Source organism: Nicotiana tabacum, chromosome 12, assembly GCF_000715075.1.
Source record: "Nicotiana tabacum cultivar K326 chromosome 12, ASM71507v2, whole genome shotgun sequence".
Lineage (NCBI taxonomy): Eukaryota > Viridiplantae > Streptophyta > Magnoliopsida > Solanales > Solanaceae > Nicotiana > Nicotiana tabacum.
In genome coordinates this window covers 14,484,075-14,503,477 of record NC_134091.1, presented here as the reverse complement: position 1 = coordinate 14,503,477, position 19,403 = coordinate 14,484,075, and the positions used below count along the sequence as shown (strand labels likewise).

Genomic DNA, 19,403 nt, shown 5'->3' with positions numbered 1-19,403 from the left:
GGAGGTCATGAAGAAGTCAGAGAAATAAAGATAAGCATTCGCACTGAACAAAAAACTAGAGATGCCTTGATTCAACTTTTATTTGAGTATAGAGATGTGTTTGCCTGGTCTTATGATGATATGCCTGGTTTAAGCGTCGATTTAGTGGTTCATAAGCTTCCCACGTATCCTGATTTTCCACCAGTCTAACAAAAGCAGCGAAAATTTAAAACGGGCATGAGTGATAAAATCAAAGAGGAAATAATAAAGCAATTGAGCGCCAATGTTGTCAGAGCCGTACGATACACTAACTGGGTGGCAAATGTTGTGCCCGTGCCAAAGAAAGATGGAAAAACTAGAGTCTGTGTTGACTACAGAGACCTGAACAAAGCAAGTCCGAAGGATAATTTTCCTTTGCCGAACATCCATATTCTTGTAGATAATTGCACAAAGCATGAGATACAGTCGTTCGTGGATTGCTATGCTGGGTACCACCAGATTCTAATGGATGAGGGTGATGCAGAAAAGACCGCTTTCACCACTCCGTGGGGTACCTATTGTTACAGGGTCATGCCATTCGGTTTAAAGAATGCAGGGGAAACTTACATGAGGGCCATGACCACCATTTTTCACGACATGATGCACAAAGAGATTGAAGTATATGTCGATGATGTCATCATAAAATCAAAGACACAGGCTGACCACGTGAATGATTTGAAAAGGTTCTTCGAACGGCTTCGAAGGTATGACCTTAAGCTCAATCCAGCCAAATGTGCGTTTGGAGTTCCATCTGGGAAACTCCTCGGTTTTATAGTCAGTCAGAGAGGCATCGAATTGGATCCATCTAAGATAAAGTCCATTCGAGATCTGCCACCCCCGAAGAACAAAAAGGAGGTCATGAGTTTGCTCGGAAGGTTGAACTACATCAGTAGGTTCATTGCTCAGCTCACAACCACGTGCGAGCCCATCTTTAAGTTGCTGAAAAAGGATGCTGCAATCAAGTGGACAGACGATTGTCAAAATGCTTTTGACATGATCAAAGATTATCTATCAAAACCCCATGTACTGGTCCCACCTGAACCTGGTAGGCCTTTGTTTTTATATCTATCAGTGATGGATAATTCCTTTGGATACGTTCTAGGACAACATGATGCGACAGGCAAAAAGGAACAAGCAATATATTATTTGAGCAAGAAGTTCACCAATTATGAGGTTAAGTACACCCTTTTAGAAAGGACATGTTGTGCCTTGACTTGGGTCGCTCAGAAGTTGAGACATTATCTTTTGGCCTATACTACTTACCTCATATCCAGAATGGATCCTCTGAAGTATATCTTCCAAAAGCTAATGCCCACCAGCAGGCTCGCAAAATGGCAAATCCTGCTCACAGAGTTCGACATCGTCTATGTCACTAGCACCGCGATGAAAGCATAGGTTCTGGCCGATCATTTGGCAGAGAATCCAGTTGATGATGAGTACAAGCCACTTACCACATACTTCCCAGATGAATAGGTCAACTCAATAGAGGAAGTAGTTCCATACGACAACCCTTTATGGAAAATGTATTTTGATGGAGCTGTCAATATCAAAGGAGTTGGGATCGGGGCAATCCTCATCTCACCTATTGGATAGTATTACCCTGTAATAGCCCGGCTTCAGTTCTTCTGTACCAATAATATGGCAGAATACGAAGCATGTATAATGGGTTTGAAAATGGCCCTCGATCTGGATGTGCATGAACTATTGGTTATGGGAGATTCTAACTTGCTTATCCGGTAAGCCGAAGGTGAATGGGAGACTCGAGACATCAAGCTTATTCCATACAGACAATGTGTACAAGATTTGAGCAAAAGATTCAAATCCATCGAGTTCAGGTACATTCCCAGGTTTCACAACGAGCTAGCCGATGCTTTGGCTACTTTAGCCTCGATGCTCCCTTATCCGGGAAACACCCATATCGATCCACTAGAAATTCAAGTTCGGAATCAACTCGGTTACTGCAATACAATTGAGACAGAACCAGATGGTGAACCATGATATCATGACATAAAACGATTCCTGAAAATGAGAGAATACCCAGAGCACGCCAAGGGAGATCAAAAAGGAACTATAAGGAGGCTCGCTAGCGGTTTCTTCCTGAATGGGGAAATTTTGTACAAAAGGACCCCAGATTTGAACTTGTGGAGATGCGTAGATGCCACAGAAGCTGAGTGGATCATGAGTGAAGTGCATTCGGGGGTATGCGGACCTCACATAAATGGATATGTTTTGGCGAAGAAGATTTTGCGGGCAGGGTATTATTGGCTTACAATGGAGCGAGATTGCTTCAGTTTTGTTCGCAAGTGTCACCAATGCCAGATTCATGGTGACCTGATTCACTCGCCACCTTCGGAGTTGCATCCCATGTCCTCTCCTTGGCCTTTCGTTGCTTGGGGAATGGATGTTATTGGGCCAATTGAGCCAAAGGCTTCAAATGGGCATAGATTCATTTTGGTTGCAATTGATTACTTCACCAAGTGGGTGGAGGCCGTCACTTTCAAAGCAGTCACCAAGAAAGCAGTGGTAGACTTTGTTCATTCCAACATCATCTGCCGCTTTGGTATCCCAAATACCATTATCACTGACAATGCAGCCAATCTCAATAGTCATTTGATGAAGGAGGTATGCGAGCAATTTAAAATTATGCATCGCCATTCTACCCCTTACCGGCCAAAAGCCAATGGAGCCGTTGAAGCAGCGAACAAGAACATCAAGAAGATTCTTAGGAAAATGATCCAAGGTTCGAGACAATGGCATGAAAAGTTACCTTTTGCTCTTTTGGGATACCGCACAACTGCTCGCACATCTGTTGGTGCAACTCCTTATCTGTTGGTATATGGGACGGAAGCTGTAATACCGGCTGAAGTCGAAATTCCCTCTCTTCGGATCATTGTGGAGTCGGAGATTGAAGATACAGAATAGGTAAAGACCCGATTAGAACAACCAATGCTGATTGATGAAAAACGGCTAGCAGCAGTGTGCTTTGGCCAGTTATACCAGCAAAGAATGGCGCGCGCTTACAACAAGAAAGTGCGTCCAAGGCATTTCGAGGTAGGCCAACTCGTTCTGAAACGCGTTCTTCCACACCAAGTAGAAGCTAAAGGAAAGTTCGCCCCAAACTGGAAAGGACCCTACATCATCAAGAAAGTGTTACCAAAAGGGGCCTTGCACTTGGTAGATGAAGAAGGACGAGTACCAGACATGACTATTAATGCAGATGCAGTCAAAAGATATTATGTCTGATATATACCCACTGTGGAACTTTCACGATGACGAAGGCTACCATTGCTCGCTATTCCAAGCAAGTGTCACCCTTTTGTTACCCCTTTTAAGCTGTATTTTTCTTCCTTGTTTTCTATTTTTCGGAACTTGTGAACTCAAAAAAAAATAATAATAAATAAAGAAGAATAAGTCAAACAATAAATTTTTTGAGTCATTGAACTACGTCTGACCTGATTCCGAAAGGATACGTAGGCAACCTTACCCTGGGTTCGGTCCCATCGCAACAAAAATCCATATTCCCAATACTTCAAAACTATGGCAGAAGTTTGTTTTTATCTTACGGTTTTCCCGTAGAAACAGTTCCAAAAGTTGTAATTTAGTTCAAGGTTCTTTTCGCCTTTTCCTGTTAAGAATTTCTTATGGATCTTTGAGAATTCTTGAAGTCCCCATGCTAGGGGCATTGGCCAACATTTCGCATAAAGAAAAAAAAGAAGAAATGAGAGAGTCTTATCGGTGAAAACCCGTATGAGCACTGTAAGGCGACAGTGAGCAGAGAAATGCAAGAGTCTTATTGGTGAAAACCAGATGGGGACCATAAAGCAACAGTGATTAGAGAAATGAGAGAGGTCAGTTAGCGAAAACCCGCAAAGGGCGCTACTAGCCGAATGAGGGTCTTCGATGCTCCGGCATGAGCACAACCAAGACAATTTCAAGATGAACATTTGCGACGTATTTTGAGAATTAGATAGCTCAGACAGATCAGGCGTCCAGTCCAAAATGCATGTCATGATTCATTGAAGTCGGCACATATCTCCAGATAAGTCTCCTTATTTCTCTCCCCGAAAGGGACACCTTTTATTTAGACACAATTCCTTTTTCACTTCCAATTGCTCTTCTATTCTTTTCCATAATTTTTCTTAGATTCCCTTTCGGTCTAATCTTGCATCAAAAGCAAAGCAAAAATGGCTGCAAAACTGTCTACAGTTTTCCCGTAATACCGAGCACAATTTGGAGCATATACGGCATTGATGAAGGCAGGAATCCATCTGTGATCTCTTTTGATAAGGCGGACAAAGTATCTCAAAGAAACTGAAAAGGTCGCCTAAGCAAGACTTGCTTCACAGGAAAAGTTGATAAGCACTACAGACACAAACTGGTTCTGAGTGCAAGATAGCTATGTTTGATTTTAAAGAAAAATTGCTTTGCCTTAGATACAAGGGTTAACGGTACCGTGGACATCCGGGTATGAAACAGCCAGGGGAGACGTCAGAAAGACAAAGTCTCCAGAAAATGATACAAAGTATCCGAGTATCTCAGTACCACTTTGATAAAATCAGTTCTTCGACAACGGGGTGTCCGTGAACTCAAACTCCTCAGTGCATCAAGGCCACAAACCGACCACCACTTTAAAAACTCACAAATTTTCTTTGTTTGAAGTAGGAAGAAAGCAGTGCAGAATGGCAGTTCTCAAAGGACGAATGTCACCAAATGTAAGCTCCTTAAAATCTTCACGGTACTCTTCGCTCAGGTTGTTTTGCGTAGCTTAACCCAGGTAGAACATTTTCACTTAGGGGGATCCAGCTCAAAGTTCCAGGTAGAAGTACTCTTCCCCCAGGCTGTTTTACGTAGTTTAACCCAGGTAGAACCTTTTTCTCCTAGAGGGATCCAGCTCATAGTTTTGGGTAGAAGTACTCTTCGCTCAGGTTGTTTTACGTAGCTTAACCCAGGTAGAACCTTTTTCTCCTAGAGGGATCCAGCTCATAGTTCCGGGTAGAAGTACTCTTCGCTCAGGTTGTTTTACGTAGCTTAACCCAGGTAGAACATTTTCACCTAGGGGGATCCAGCTCATAGTTTACGGGTAGAAGTACTTTTCGCTCAGGTTGTTTTGCGTAGCTTAACCCAGGTAGAACCTTTTTGCCTAGGGGGATCCAGCTCACAGTTCCGGGTAAAAGTACTCTTCGCTTAGAATGTTTTACGTAGCTTAATCCAGGTAGAACCTTTTTGCCTAGGGGGATCTAGCTCACAGTTCCGTGTAGAAGTACTCTTCGCCCAGGTTGTTTTTCGTAGCTTAACCTAGGTAGAGCCTTTTCGCCTAGGGGGATCGAGCTCATATTTCCTGGTAGAAGTACTCTTCGCTCAGGATGTTTTACATAGCTTAACCCAGGTAGAACCTTTTCGACTAGGGGGATCTAGCTCATAGTTCCGGGTAGAAGTACTCTTCGCTCAGGTTGGTTTTCGTAGCTTAACCCAGGTAGAGCCTTTTCGCCTAGGGGGATCCAGCTCATATTTCCGAGTAGAAGTACTCTTCGCTCACGATGTTTTACATAGCTTAACCTAGGTAGAACCTGTTCGACTAGGGGGATCTAGCTCATAGTTCCGGGTAGAAGTATTCTTCGCTCAAGTTGTTTTACGTAGCTTAACCCCGGTAGAACCTTTTTCTCCTAGGGGGATCCAACTCATAGTTTCCGGGTAGAAGTATTTTTCGCTCAGGATGTTTTATGTAGCTTAACTCAGGCAGAACCTTTTCTCTTAGGGGGATCCAACTCATATTTCCGGGTAGAAGTACTCTTCGCTCAGGCTATTTTTCGTAGCTTAACCCAGGTAGAACCTTTTTGCCTAGGGGGATCCAGCTCATATTTTCAGGTAGAAGTACTCTTCACCCAGGTTTCCTTAATTTGGCTTAATCTGGGTAGAAGTACTCTTTGTCCACTTTTGTTTTTCATAGTTTAACCCAGGTAGAACTTTTTTGCCAAGGGGATTCAACATTCTTTTTTTCAGTAATATAGGGCGTCAACCCTTGGTTAAATTTCCTTTTCAGTAATACAGGGCACCAACCCCTGGTTACATTTTCTTTTTAGTAATACATGGCACCAACCCCTGGTTACATTTTTTTTTAGTAATACAGGGCACCAACCCCTGGTTACATTTCCTTTTCAATAATACATGGCACCAACCCCTGGTTACATTTCCTTTTCAGTATAGGGTATCCTATTCCCTTGCCACATTTTCCCGACATAAGGTACACCAATACTTAGTTGAGACATTCTTTTGGGATCATGACCTTTTCAGGATACACCATTCCTGTTCTTTTATATCTTTCAATAAAGAAGTAGTTTAGAATTTTTGTTACAATAACTCACGAAATTTTTCTACTGAAAACTGGGGCAGAAAAAGTTCGTTCGTTTGTTTGTTGTGATGTCTGAGCAGGTTTTACCGCGAGGCACAGTATTCGAGATGAACAAAAGAAAAAGTCTCAATCCAGAATAAAGAAAAGAAAAGGAAAAGAAGTGAATCCAAATGCAGAAGCAGATGGAAAGGATATGGACTACTCAAGACATGACTGAAGTTACGAGCTTCACATTTCCCGTTTTGCTCAGAAGAAGCCGTAGAAGAATGAACTAGCACTTACAGCTAGCAAGCATCAAGGTTCAGATCAGAGCTTGCATGAACAACCAGTCAAGATTCAAGATCAAGCTTCAAAAGACTTATAGATAGGAATCTTGTAACTCATAGTTGATAGGCTTGTTTAGTTTCTTTCAATTTTGATGTAATAGCAAGACTACGGACCGGAGCCTCGACGGAACCTCACTCGACTCTCCAACTCATCATTCCATCACTTTCCTTGAACTACACGCGACCTGATTCCCTTATAACCCAGGATATGTAGGCTGTCCCAAATTAGGACTCGGTTGTACTTTTTTCTTTTATTTTCTTCCTCTTTTGAATAACGATATGGTAAAAACTTAGTCACACGGCTCACTTTATCTTTGCCTAAAAATTTTTAATGTTTTCAAGCAAAGAGGGGTATGCTGTGAGCACCTAATTTTTTACCGTGCTTGAATATTTTCCGCTCCCATCTTCTCAGGCGTGGCCCCACTCAACTTTTCTTTGTCCCCCATGCCTTGTCCCCCATGCTTTGTCCCCCATGCTTGTCCCCACTCACAACCCCCCACATCTTCCCTATTCCCTTAAGGAGACGGACATAACCCTCCCCCATAAAAAAAACCAGGAGCGGCACCCCCAAAAAGGGGACTTTTTCTTCTTCCTAAAAAAAAAAAAAAAAATATCACAGCATCCATAGATAAAAACTACTACTTCAAAAAATGACACGATGAAAACACAATACACAGCCTCCGAACCCTAGGAGAAAGACTGATTCCATCCGCTGCCCTCATTCCCTCTATCAACTCCAATAAACACCACCAGCATCCCAGCAAAGAGCAGGCGAAAATGACTGAAAATGACCACCATTTTCAGATCTAAAACTCTAGCTCAAACCAGACACAAACCCATGTAAAACTCAATTAAAGCAGCCCTTTTAACCACCTTGAATCAGCCCAAAACGTCACCCAAGAGCTCTCCCGAAACGAGCTTAAAGCAGTCCCCCTTTTCCACGTAACTCAACAATATTTTTTTTTAGTTTGAGCTCTATCGAGGTCGCCGGAGTAGTTTCGCCTTCGAGGTTCCGGCTTTGCTAATTTCTTGTTTGATTTTCGTTCCGATAGTCGGGGTTTGTTTGGCTCGCACAGATGTATGTTTTCTCAACCTCAAATTCATTTAATACAAAGTACGACTTTTGCCTTCTGTGATATTGCTAACTTTGGATATCATTTTTGCTTCTGTCCATGAAAACTGTTTGCTAAAACCTCATGGTGAAGTTCATTGGAGTGTCAATTTTAAAGTATTAACTAATCTCTTTAAACTTTATGAATAACACTGTAGATACGTTCTTAAATGCTAGTATATGCTTTATCATGCCTTTGTTTTCAGTTGTTTATATCTCTTAGTATTTAATTAATTGATCCTACTTTATCTTTAGTTTTATCTATATCTATATTTGGACACATGTTTTAATATAGGAGTAAAGGTTATTAATTTCATGCATCCATACATTTAAAGTTGGTTATAAGTTTACTGTTTTGTGGAGTTCTTGGGCCAAGTAAAGCTTTGATCTGTCACGGTGCCATATGATGTTTCTAAAATGACTGTAGCAAGTATAGTTGGAGCTAAACAGAAAAACTAATATCATTTATTCTCTTAATGAGATGAAGCATAGTTGGTAATTTTCTTTATCCATGGTGTGGCAGGTGTGCTATGGGTAATTGCTATAGCTTACAGAAAGATCATGAAACTGCTCTTAAATTGTTTTTCAGCGAACTGTACGACTAAATCCCAGTAAAGCTTTGATCTTGGCCTTATAATAATCTCAAATTAGCTTTAGGAAAATAATTAATGAACATCCGAGTGTGCGTTTCACGTGACTCGATCATAACTTCAAATAATAATAAAAATTAACATGTTGTGAATCGTGGGTGCGTTTCACGTTACGTGATTCCCAATATGTACAAAAACAAACAAGTACGTGATATCGCGACTCGTTCATACAAATTCCATAAGTATTAAAAGCGGTTTAAAAGGTTAAAAATGCACAATAGGTTTAAAATATGTAATAAATCAGATAATTAGGCCAATTATTAATAGTTGAGCGACCGTGCTAGAACCACGGGACTCGGGGAATGCGTTACACCTTCTCCCCAGTCAACAGAATTCCTTACCCTGACTTTGTTTTCACAGACCAATAATAATAGAGTCAAACCTTCCTTTGACTAGGGATTCAAATAAAAGGTGATTTGGAACACCCCAAAACTTAATTCCAAGTGGCGACCTGTAAGTAAAATAATCCCTACTCAAGTTTGTCACTTTAATTGGAAAAACTCTTTAACCCAATCCATATGACATATATATCTTTTGGGGGTCTAAAAGGGGTGTGACACACACTACCTGTGCACTAGTAGCGTATGCAATGCCACTGATTAATGCCGGAGCCACTGAATTCATCAACCATGACAACACAATTGTATTACACCTCTCCTATTGATACCAGTACTTCTCACGAAACCGCTCCTTAGGCCACCTGCCATCAACAATCCCAAGCTTATTTCGACCAAGTAATGCAATTTGCATAGATCGATGCCATAGAGAGTAATTGTCAGTGCCGGTTAGCTGAAATGAGATCAAGGAGATTCCACTTGTATCGCCGGGAGCTAGGTACAGAGGATGAGTGACTGCTACTGTCACTCCTTCCTCAAATTCATCCTCTAATGATGCATGCGAAGCATTTTCAACAGTAGTATTTGGACTTTCATTCAACAAATCATCACCCGCCATTGTTGAGCAATTTCGAGTTGAAAAAACAGAAAAATTGAGATATTAGATCTGAACCAGAAATTCGATTGAGAAGAAATTGACGATCGATATCTGAGCTTCAATTCCGAGCTCGGAGCTCTGATACCATGCTGAAGTTTGGTGATTGATCACCTACAGAAACCCTAGCTAGATGGAGAAGAGAAAGAGAGGAAGAAGAAGAATAAGAAATATCTTAGTGAAAAAATTTCTATTCCACACACTTTGTATCTCTTATATGTACACATATATATACACGTGTGACTTCCCACTACTATAACAAACTAACTATCTCATTAACTCCCTAACTGACTTATCATACATAAATAAACTAAACCACCTCTCATTATCAGGTTACACCTTTCTCCTCAACACTTTATCGGTTATCTGTAAACTAAAATATTTATTAACGAGTGAAGGTTTTAAGACTAACTTTTTTCTGAAAATCAACATAAGCCGAAGCAGCCTTGTAAACATTGTCCATAATCTGTTTGAAAGAATGCTTGAAAGACAGAGTTCAATCAACCCAAGCCCCATTAGCAATGGACAAACGAGGACCTCCCCTTGGGCTGCCATCGGCTAAAACATTAGCGACGAGCCAAGAAGAAAGAGAATTGACTTCTTCAATGGAGTTGAGGTTGAAAAAAGACAACAGCTGGTCCAACGTCTGGCCTTTGGAGCCAGTAGCAATGAGACCAAGAACTATTTGAATTGAGAGTGGTGGAAATACCATGTTAGAATCATGGCCTTTAAATTCGCTGCTGAATACATGCTTCGCGAGCATCAAAGGAATATCGCTCTGCTTTTTAGCCGATTCCCGGAGATTCATATTGCTAAAATATGAACAGAAATCCATATTGCAGATTGGAGATGATTAAAATTCTGATGAGTGAAATTAAACTAGAGAGGAGAGTTGAGACTCCTTATATAGAGGTTAAGTTGTTAGCCTACCGCCTAGTCTAATTAGGGTTTGTGTTACTCATTCGAAGGAAAAGTAACAGTACGCTAATTACAGTACCATAATTACTTTCTTCCTACTCTAATTAAAAAGGTTAGGACTTAATTGCGTTTACCATACACAGGCTCGATTACGCCTCTGATTTTCCGATTTGCTTAGTCATTCTCATCTTTATTTATTGTTTATTCATGAAAATATACTTTCCATGATTCTAATTGTTAGGGTAAATTTCACAAATGATCATATAATTATGTTTTTTTTTCAATAAAATCATATAAATTAGTTTTCTTACATCAAAATCATAAAGCTCTCACTAACTCATACAAAAATAATACAATTTTCCAGTATTTTTTATTTTCAGTATAATAGATAATAACCCAATTAAAATAGGAGAAATATAATGCGGTCATTAGTTGCTTTCTAAATATGAAACTAGGGGCAGCTCGACATAATATGGGCCTAAGGCGAAAATAAAAAGTGAGACCTTAAATTTTTGTAATTATTATTATGTACTCTTAAAATTTATACTAAAGAAGTTATAATTAGTTTTAATTATTGCCAATGTATAACCAATTTGTTTAATATTTCTTGTATTTTATCATATTGAACTTTATTAATTTAGTTTTTAAAAAAATTCAACTGAGGCAACTGATATAGAAATTATTAACGGTAATTGAACTAATACTTTTTACCTGATTGAGTTTGACAATTAGAGTTTCTTCTACTTATACATTTTCTTTTAATACTTTTAATTCTAAATATAAGTTGAAACAAATAATACTGTAATTATAACTACTATATTTCAAGAGTCATTCAATATTAAGGACGAATTTTAATAGTTACTTATTAAAGTAACCTGAAAAATGTCTACAAAGGCACTCAAAGTGTTACGACCCAAAATCCGACTAGTCGTGATGTCACCTAACCCACCCGCTAGGTAAACCACTTAACCACTAACCAATTTCAATAACAATTAATAAAGCAATTTAAGTAAATAATTATCTTAATCTTATACATTCCCCAAGAACTGGTAGTACAAATCATGAGCTTCTAAGAATAGAGTTTACAAAGCTCGTATGAAGTAAATACATCATTTATTTGAAAAGTACATAAACAGAATTTTATGAATCTAAGGCTACCATGAACAAGAGGCAACTACAAGCGGAACGCAGGTACATCTTCAGATCCAGCTCTCAACCAACACAGCAACATCAACAGCCAACATCTGCACGCAAGGTGCAGAAGTGTAGTATGAGTACAACCGACCTCATGTACTCAATAAATAACAAACCTAACCTTAGGTTGAAAGTAGTGACGAGCTTTTACCCAGGTCGGGTCCAAAACCAATAGTCCACAATAGTCCATAACAACGTAAAGCAATAATACAAGAAGTAACTCAGAGATAAAATGCTCAGCTAAATCATGATTTCTAAAAATAGTTCTTTCTTTCAAGTACATCAGTGAAAACCCAAATCATTTACCGAAGTTGCCAAAAATATGAATAAGTTTGAAAACAATAATTTTCCCGAAAATCCTTTCAATAATAAATGAGATGTTTCATTTTCTTTCCAGATAACCCGTATAAAACAAATGCATCAATATGCCCATCTGTCAATATGTGTGATAAATTATGAATGATGTGATGTTGTACAACATGAGAAAAATACATCTCTATGCCTGTATGTCATGTGTGTATGTCAATGCGATGCAACTCATTGATAAAATCATATGCATACTCTCAGAGTATCATTTCACTCAGTCCTCACAGTCACTCAGTCCTCCTAGTCACTCAGTCCTCCCAGTCACTCAGTCCTCACAGACGCTTGGCACTCGCACTCAATAGGTACCTGCGCTCACTGGGGGTGTGTACAGACTCTGGAGGGGCTCCTTCAACCCAAGCGCTATAATCTGCACGGACAACTCACGTGTTGCACGGACAACTCACGTGCTATAGTATCGATATCTGTATCCGCACGGACAACTCACATGCTATAATAAGTCAATCTGGCCTGCTGCGACGTGCAGCCCGATCCCATAATAATAAAGTATATAAAGCCAATATGGCCTACTGCGGCGTGCAGCCCGATCCCATAATTATCTTCACAATCAGGCCATCAGCCTCACTCAGTCATTAATCACTCTAGTTTCTCTCTCATGGGCTCACAGTGTCATGAAAATAGCCTGAAAATGATGATATGATGTATCAATAAATAACAACAGAGAATAAAGATATGATATGGAATGCCATGAATATGACTGAGTATGAATTTTCAATTTAAAATAAATAATTCACAGCAATATGACATCTGTGGGTCCCAATAATACTGGCACATAGCCTCAACATGATTTTTAATATGATTCTCAGCTCAATTTCTTTAGCACATAAAACTGCATAGAAAATGCCAAGATTATTTGACTATAAAATTCCACGAAAATAATTATGTCATAATTTTCATGGTGCACGCCCACACGCCCGTCACCTAGTATGTGCGTCACCTCCCAACATTTCACATAATATATATATTCAGGGTTCATACCCTCAGTTCCAAGATTAGAAGAGCTACTTACCTCGAACAAGCCGAATCCAATGTCGAGCAAGCTAAACAATGCTCTAGAAATTCCATTATGCGCGTATCAACTTCCAAACGGCTCGAATCTAGTCACAATTAATTTGGTTCAGTCAACACAAATTATAAGAATTAATGCCATATCAAAATACTAATTTTTTTATAAAATCCGAAATTACACTCAAAAATCGCCTGTGGGGCCCACGTCTCGGAACCCGACAAAAGTTACAAAATATGAACGCTCGTACAACCACGAGTCCAACCATATAAATTTTATCAAATTCCGATATCAACTCAACCTCCAAATCCTCAGTTAAAATCTATGAAAATTTCTACCATTTTCAACCCAATTCCCTAATTTCGGGATAAAAACAGTAATGGATGCAGGTATTTTAACCAAAATTGAGTTAAGAACACTTACCCCATAATTTTTCTTGAAAATCTCCCAAAAATCGCCTCTTCCCGAGCTCCAAATCGGTAAAAATGGAAAATGGGACGAACAGATCTTAAACATTCTTACGAGGTTCGCATTTGCGGACAAAAACTTCTCATTTGCGAATGAACAGTATTTTCGCAATTGCCATAAATGGTTCGCAATTACGAATGAACAGTGTTTTCGCAAGCCATAAATTATTCGCAATTGCGAATGAACAGTACCTCACCAGAAACCAGCAAACTCAAACTTCTCTGAAATGATCCGAAACAATCCTGAAACTCATCCGGAACCTCCCGGACACAAACCATATATGAATTTCAATCATAAAACATGCTACGCACCTGCTCGCGTACTCAAAAAAATGAAAAGAGATCGTCTTAACCCGATATTGACCATGGTCAAACTCCCAAATTTCTTAACGTTACTAGTCTCTCAACCAATGATCCAAAAATACAACCAAGCCCCTCGGGACCCGTCAAATCATATCAATAAGTCCTAAAATATCATACGGACTTAGTCGAAACCTCAAATCACATCAAATAATGCTAAAATAAAAAATCACACCCCAATTTAAGCTTGATGAAACTTAAGAATTTTCAACTTCTACATTCGATGCCGAAACCTATCAAATCAAGTCTGATTGACCTCAAATTTTGCACACAAGTCATAAATGATATAACAGAGCTATAAAAAATTTCTGAATCGGATTCCGACCCCGATATCAAAAAGTCAACCCCCTGGTCAAACTTTCCAAAAATTCAACTTTTGTCATTTCAAGCCTAATTTCTCTACCGACCTCCAAATAATTTTCTGGACACGCTCCTAAGTCCAACATCACCATACAGAGCTATTGGAATCATCAAAATTTAAATCCGAGGTCGTTTACACATATGTCCACCTTCGGTCAACTTTTCTAACTTAAGTTTTCAATTATGAGACTAAGTGTCTCATTTCACTCTGAATTCTCTCCGGACCCGAACTAACTAACCTGATAAGTCATACAACAGCTATAAAATATAAATTGAGCAGTGAACGGAAGAACGGGGCAGTAATACTCAAAATGACCGGTCGGGTCGTTACACAAAGAATTAAGAAAGATTATTCTAAACTAACATTTGTAAGAAGATCGATTTAAGTTGGGACGAATTAAAGACAAAAAATAACTAGTAACTATAATTTAAGAGTTGTAAAACTTTTAGATATAACTATTTGAACCAAATGATTTAAAAATTCTATCGATAGTGCATAATTATTAAATATTATATATAATTTATAGATTTTAGGGCCCCGAGTATTTTGGGCTCCTAAGGCCATTGCGTTAGTGGCCTTAGGCTCTAGCCGGCCCCGTATGAAACAAAGATAACAGTGGTATATATTCGCACAGTAAGATTTGATGATTATTCCGTACAATAAACTTTGCTATTTTCACCAAAAACAGGCTTTTTACTCCAAATTTTATCACCAGTTCCAATATTGAAGCCTTTACAGGCTTCTGAAATGATAATCTATATTATAGGAGTGGCAATGGGCGGGTTAGGTTGAATTTGGGTGTAAATGGGTTAGATCAATAAATGGGTCATTGCCCAACCCAACCCAAAGTGTACTTGGGCTAAGATGAGCTGGGTCAAGATGAGCTAAACAATGGGTCATAACCCAACCTGCCCAACTTGACCCATGTGTTTAGAACCATGCTCATCTTGCATAAACAAAATTTTTTACCTTTTATACACCTATGTATAAAAGGTAAATAAATACTATTAGTATTTTGAGAATCAAAATATAATTTCTTAAATAACAAATTGGTATTTTAAAATGTGTAAGTTGAAAAACAAATTGCGGGTGGGTGATGGGTGGTGTAGAAAAATGAAAAATTTGAAAATTGAAAATACAAAAAAAAAAGGTAAAAAAAATATGTGGCGGGGGTGAGGGTGGGGTGGATGACTCGATGGTACAGAAAAACTAAAAATAGAAAACAGAAAATTGAAAATACAAAAAAAAAAAAAAAAAAAGGTAAAAAAAAAAATTGCGGAGGGGGTTGGGTTGGGTGGGTAGTGCAGAAAAACGAAAAACAGAGAGTGGGGCAACTTAAATACTTTGATTCTCATTTTAAAACTTAGATACAAAAACTAATGATGGGGCAACTAAGTAAATTTCTAGATAAGTTGGGTTGAGATCTCTTTGTTTTGGGTGAGCTTCATGGGTTGTATTTGGGCTACTTCATGAGTCAGAATGGGCTATAAAAAATAATGGGTTAACTTGGACTCAGCCCAAATAGATCCATTAGCAGAGGCGGAGCCAGGATTTGAAACTTATAGGTTCGGTATTCTAGTTCTTTTAAGTTACTGGATTCTATAATAATAATTTATACATATTCCATGAATTTTTCAAGACAAATACAGAGTGTGCACAAAAGCTACTAGGTTCGGCCGAACCCGTAAACAGAAAGCTAGCTCCGCCCCTGCCCATGAGCTAAATTGTTTGTAGCCCAACCCATTAATCTCTGGGCGGGTTGGGCGGGCTGGATAGGTTTGGGCTCAAATTGCCACCCCTAATTATAGAGAAAACTACCCTCTATAGCCCCTCAAAATTTTAATAGTCTATGTTTTTGCCCATTGACACAAAATGGCCCTCTGACCCAAACATATTACATCTAATAACCCGAAATATTTATTTTGTATATTTTTTGTATATTGACAGTCTATTTTGTATAGTGACAGTCTATTTAGTATTATTTTTTGTATAGTGACAGTCTATTTTGTATATATTTTGTGTAGTGACAGTCTATTGTATATAAATTGTACAGTGACTATATCTTTAGTATATTTTTATATATTGACAGTCTATTTTGTATAGTAATAGTCTATTTAGTATAATTTTTTTGTATAATGACTGTCGAGATAGTAATATTATTATGTGACTATGTAGATTATGCTCATTGCATCTCATTCTTTTAGCACATCCAACTCTAATGTTTTTAAGAAACATCAAATTTAAACACACGAGAGAGCCATCATCATCAACATCGGGGTTCTATTGCAGATCATTTTATCTCTATGGCTTGACTCATGGGCATATCTATTTTTTGGAAAAAATATATATATTCCAATAAACAAAATACAGAGCTTACTGATGTTCAATCTGCAAACGCAAACCAATTTGAAGCAAAGAAGGCACATTGATTTGGCATAGTGAATCAGTAACAGAGAACAAAAATATTGAAGCTGAGATGGAACGAAAAAGTTTAGAGCAATGAATTTGGGGCTGGTTGACCACCTCGAAGAAACGATTCCACAAAATGGCCCCAGAAGATACAGAAGCCACGTATGAAGAAGAAGAAGATAATGCCACATCCGGTGGCTAGCCGTTATAATTGATTTTGGGCTATAAAATACATATTTCAATTTGTGACTAACGGCTTATATTAATTTCTAGCAGATGACCATATTATAGAGAAAATAACATTGTATGGCCACTCAAAGATTTTATTAGCCTATTTTTCATTACTTACCCGAAATATCCTCCCGGTCCAATTTATTTGCAACTTATAGCCATTGTCTATTTTCAATGCATTTATCTTCCCGAGACCATATTTATTCCCAACCTTTTTGTCTTTCTTTCATTCTATCCAATTCACATATCTTTCTTCTTATTACCACTTTCAGTCCTATCCTCCTTCTTTCTCACCCTCTTTCTTACCTTTCTCTTTCTCTGTGTCTCCTTCGTCTTCCTTTTTTCTTTATTTTGTTCTTTATTTTTTCATTTTTCTCCCCTTCTCTATATCCCATTTCAGATCTATATTTTTTTCTCTTTATTTTTTACATCACACTGAAAAAACTTGTTTAAGTACCTAGAAAGATCACAAAATTTTTAATTCAATTATTAAAAAGATTTACTTAATTACGATGCAAGATACAAGAGTGGCAGCAAAAGTCATGGGGTTTTCTAGCTAGCTTCTTCTTCTTCTTATTCGGATCATAATAGTGTTTTGTGAGTGGAGATCTTTTACAGTGAGTATTCGATGGGAAAAAATGACAATGTATAGTCATTGTAAAAATAATAGCCGAAAAACTATATAAAACTGTATATATTTTTTTTATATATATACATTATTTATGTTATATACAGAAATTATACAGTTTTATATAATTTTTCGACTACCAGATGTAATTAATTTTTGGCGCGGGATAAAAGTGATAACACCCCGATAGTGGGTCTGGAATTAATGGGGTAGTACAAAGATACTATATATATATATATATATATATATATATATATATATATATATATATATATATATATATATATATATATATACACACACACACACACACACACACACACACACACACATAGAGTTGTACATATATACGATAATTTGTATTATACTTTTATATAAAAGTTATATGTATATTATTGTGCTATGTATAAAAGTTGTATATACATGGTACTTAAATATTAATTTTATATAGAAGTTGACACTATTATACAATGTTAAAACTATATATGCAATGTATACTAAGTTTGGCAGTGTATCATTTGTGTATATTGAGTGTATCCGAGTGTGTTTGTGTATCTAAAGTATATCTTGTATATATTGTGAAATGTACATCTCTCTCTCACACACACACATATAATCTCATTATCTGTGTGTATTTTTTCTTCTTGAGTTGAGTTTTTAAGTAAGTTTTTCTCTTTCGAAAAGTATTTTATTTTTTTGAATTCACCAGCTTTTTGGACTTTTGATCGAATTATTCTGTTTGTGTAATTAAAAACTTATTTGACTGAAATAGTTTTATACTTTATATTGCTTTGGACTGAAGATATATTTTTTTATTACTGTAAATGAGATTTCTAAGATAAAAAATCACTTGAAATACTTGACATGGGTTTAGAATGCGAATACTGGGATTTTTATTTCACTGGCTAGCTGTTATAATTAGTTTTTGGCTTCAAATTGCATAATAGATTTGTGGGCTAGAACTTGTCAAAAGTTTCGGCCGAGTGGCTAAAAGTTAAAGTGGCCCATTATTATAAAAGAGGGAAGTCCAAAACTAAAAAGTTGAATTACTGTAATACCCCTCTAAAATATAATATACCCTACTTCTGTTATTAAAAAAACCGTTGTTACATAATTCTTCACCAACATACACAACCATTCCATAATTCTCATAAACATTATTTTTACACTATTTTCTTACCCAACAACTAGCACTTCAGATGTAACCAAAAAAATTTAAAAAAAAAAAGCAAATAACATTAAAATCTTCCATGTGTCATGTTCCCAAATGAACCTTCACGATATAGATGTATGGAAGAGTTCTGATATGATATAGAACATGAAAAGCATTGTTGTACAAAAAGTCCAAGAGAAAAGTAGCTCTCCTATTCTTATTTTGACTTTGCAATAGATTTGGTGCAGGAAAACAAAAACGCCATTTCATGATTTGCATGAAGAACATGTCTTTGGATTACCAAGAAGGAGATTTGGAGTTTTTTCATGATCTGCTTTCTATTTGATTTTAAAATTCATGAGATATGGATCAATACTTCAATTATCATGCAGCGTTGGAAAGCTTTTAAACATTTCCTGAAAATTGAATAAAAATTACCAAACGTTGCAAGTGATATAAACAATTACCAGGAAAAGGTTGTATATTCAAATTTACCCGGGGCTATAATAATCATTATGCACACAGTAGGCGTCAATGTTCTTTTCTTAGTGGAGAAAATAATGGACAAACCATCCTTTTATGCAAATCATCCTACTACATAAGCAATTTTGATATTGAAAATCTGTGTAAAATTATCTCGGCTCACAACCCATGTCATGATGTCAATGCAATGGATCGAGAAGAAAGTAACAAAATAAGGTTCTATTTTTACTACTTATTTTAATTATACTTACCAATATATATATATATATATATATATATATATATATATATATATATATATATATATATATGTGTGTGTGTGTGTGTGTGTGTGTGTGTGTGTGTGTGTGTGTGTGTGTGTGTGT

General features: G+C 37.4%; 1 pseudogene; it reads right to left on the bottom strand.

Moving 5' to 3' along the window:
• Positions 1-10,296, bottom strand: part of LOC107777909 (serpin-ZX-like) — a 31,659-nt pseudogene extending 21,363 nt beyond the window's left edge.
• Positions 10,297-19,403: the final 9,107 nt, after the last annotated feature.